The sequence below is a fragment of the Notamacropus eugenii genome, chromosome 7 (genome assembly GCF_028372415.1).
Source record: "Notamacropus eugenii isolate mMacEug1 chromosome 7, mMacEug1.pri_v2, whole genome shotgun sequence".
Classification (NCBI taxonomy): Eukaryota; Metazoa; Chordata; class Mammalia; order Diprotodontia; family Macropodidae; genus Notamacropus; species Notamacropus eugenii.
Genome location: NC_092878.1, coordinates 13723727 through 13727461, shown reverse-complemented (window position 1 = coordinate 13727461; position 3735 = coordinate 13723727).

Here is a 3735-nt window from a genome sequence, read left to right as displayed (position 1 = left end):
CCTTGTCAGGCTGCTCCTCCAAGAGATGTGGGTTTTATTGACAGGCCTGTACTTCTTGAAGTTTCTCTTTCCAATTAGGTAGGACCTCTTAGATCTGGTTCTTCACTAGCAATATTTGCTTCTTTTAGACATTCAAGGTTAAGTGACTGGCCCAGGGTACAGACTTGCTCACAATTAGTAAGTGTCTGAGGCCAGATTTGATCTCAGGTCCTCCTGGCTCCAGGCTTGGTACTCTATTTGTCACCTTGCTGCCCCTACTGACATAATTTTCAAGAAGGGTCACTTCTACACTAAGATAAGACACCAGAGTAGAAATCTGGTAGAGGAATATAAGAATAGTTCATATTTATAAAATATTTTACAATTCACAAAGTGATTTCCTCACAATATGCCTACAAAATGGGGAGGGCAATATCCCCATTTGAGAGATGAGAAAACTGAGACTTGGTAAAGTTAAATAATTTGAACACAATCATAGAACTAGTAAAAAGCATAGCCTTGAGATTTGTACCCAAGTCTCTAGATATAAAATCCTAAATTTTTTTCTCTAGATCAGAGGCAGACCTTCAATTCTCCCCAGTGCAGGGCTAAACCAGACTAAAATATGACTGGGAAATATTTAACAAAATAAATAAAAATACATAAATAAAACATACATCACATTCATATGTGGTTTTCAAAGCCAGTGTGTATGCACAGGGATGCTTATGTATGGTCAATGGCTCCAGTTTTTATTTGACACAGGCAAAGCTCCCAAGTACAGCAGAGTCAGATTAAAATACAACTGGGAAATGTCTAACATAATAAATAAAAATACAATACAACACAGATAATGTCAAACTGTGGTTTTCTAAGTTGATATGAAGCTACAGGGATACTCTTCTATTTAAGTTTGACACTATTGCCCAACCTCTTCTGGGTCCTCATTATGTCCTTTCTTGTCCCTATGTATACAACCACACCCCCTCTCATCCTGAACCGTATTTCAGGTTGATTCCTCCAAAATGAACACCACTATTTCCATATTCAATGGTATTATAGCAACAGTTCTAGTCTGTCCATTGCCATGTTGAGAGATTGTGGGGAACCAGGTGTCTACAGATTATAGTCCTGGTTCCATTATTAAGTAGATAGCACTGTCTAGGTAACATCTTGTTCTCTCCTGTCTCAGCCAGAGACAAATTGGGAAGAGACATAAATGAGCTGAAGGCTCTGCCTCAGTGGACTCTTCCACCTTAGACTCAGTCATTAATAATAAATTAATTATCTGATCATATATTATATTATAATACTATATTATAAATTAATTGTTAATAATAAATAATGCCTTATATTTCTAGAATCTACTATGGTTATAAAATTCTTTCACATATACCCTCTCATTTTAACAGTAACCCTGGGAATAAATAGATATTATCTTTATTTGTCAGATTGGGCAACTGAGGCTGAGAGATATCAAGTGACTTCCCCAAGTTCATACAGGACATGTCAGGTCTTCCAACTCCCAGGCTATTCTCCTTCCCACCACATCATATACAAACAAGGCAAACAGAGGAGTAGTGCTGACAGATGCAGCCCATCCTCTTTTATTTTGTCCTAGGGCTACCAGTTTAATATCTTAGGGAGATAGTAACTGGGGTTGGAAATGGGTCCTACAGTGGGAAATAAATTGAGTGTGTCTCGATGTTGCCATTGACCTTTGACCATCCTAACTCCATATTCTTTGTGCCTTGGCTTTGATATCTGTACTCCATCCCTCTCCCAAGTCTCTGATGAATGCCTTCTATCCCAAGTCACTTCTTAGTGTATCTATCCTAACCTCATGCCTTCTGTTCACTTGCCCAAATAACTCATGAGGACTTCATACTATTTCTTTCTATTGTCAGGCAGTGGGAAGTACATTAGGCTAAGAGTCTGAGATCCCTAATCCTGGCTTTCCTTTTAAATAATTGTACTACCTTGGCAAGTCACTGCAAATTCTAGACCCATCTTTCCCCCTCACCTACAAAAGAGGTGAACTTTTCCCTGTCCTACCTGTCTCGTAGAATTTTGGTACATGGGCCACATGAAATATTTGTAAAAGATTCCCTCTTGTCTTATTTCTAGTCACTATACTTTTGTTCCGTCCCAAATCTCACCCCTCTTCTGGGATCTCTCTCCTCTTCTCCTCCAACTCCTTTGGAGGCAGGTACTTGTAGAAGATTGTTTGGCATGAGGCATAGGGAATAGTCTCTCTGAGTCACTATGGGAATGAAGTCAATGGTGGCCCAACCTTCTAGATGTTGGAACCCTCAGATAAAACACAGCTGTTATGTTCTGGGTACAGCTCTGCTTCTCTTGCTCTAGGCCTTCTACCAGACCCAGGCAAAGAAGGCAGGATGAAGTCCAAAGTCTTCATCCCCTACCCAGGGTAGCAGTCAGGACCAGATTCACCTAGATGCTTTTGAGGCAGGAACCAGTATCAACCACGACGTCATTCAAGAAATCTTTCTATATCCTTCAGGTCGGATGTATGTTCTACTTCTCTGTATTACTCTTGTGCAGTTTAACATATTTTGCCTACTACTATAGTTATGGATATATCTACCCTTCTTCTACAACTCTAGATCGCAACCTCTTTGAGAAGGGTAACTGTATTTTACTTATCTTTGTACCTGGCCTGCCACCCTGCCTGGTGCATAACAGAGACTTGAACTGGGAGGTGAGTCTAAAGACAAGTTTTTCCTAATACCATTTGTTTTTACACCACTTACATTTCCCATTGTAACCCTCCCCCTACTATTCACTGAAGATAAAAAAAAAAAGGAGACTGAGAGGGAATGATCTGACAGGTAAAATGAGAAGCAGGAGAAAACCTGGAAAGGAGAATATCGAGGAGAAGGGGGTAATCACAGTGACAAAGGCTGCAGAGAAGTCGAGAAAGGTGAGAACTGAGAAAAGGCCACTGGATTTGGCAAATAAGAGATCCCTGATGACTTTAGTTTTTCTTTACTTGTAGTTTTCAACACTCACTTGTAGAAGGTGTTGAGTTCCAAATTTTCCCCCTCCTTCTCTCCCTCTCCACAAGATGGCAGCTCTATGCTGTACATGTACAATCCTATGAAACACATGAAGAATCAGAACAAAGGAGAAAAATCAGAGAAAAGAGAAAACAAAACAAAAAGAGAGAGATAGAGAAAAGGATATGCTTCGATCTGCATTCAGACTCCATAGTTCTTTCCCTGGATATGGATAGAATTTTCCATTATGAGTCTTTTGGAATTAGATCAGCGAATTGCCGAGAAGAGCCAAGTCTGACACAGTTGATCTTGGCACAATGTTGCTATTTCTGTGTACGATGTTCCCTGATTCTGCTTACTTCACTTAGCACACTGATAACTTTAGAGAGAGCAATTTTATTTGAAAGATTATATCAGAAGTCAGACTATGGAGTTAAGAAGTGAGTGGGAGGAAAGGAAGTGGAGGCATCAAGTGGAGATAACTTTCTTAAGGAGGATAGCCAGAAAAGGGAGAAGAGATAGAGGATGGATGGATCAATTTTTTTTTTTTTGAGGATGGGGGAGACATGGGTATGTTTGTAGGCAGTAGCAAAGCAGCTGGTAGACCAGGAGAGATGGAAGGTAAGAGAGTGGAGATCTTAGAGCAGTCTATCGGAAAAGATAGAATGGAAGGGAATCACTTTTTGTAAGGGTTTGCTTTGTCAGAGACAAGGGCCACCTCTTAATATGAGACAGG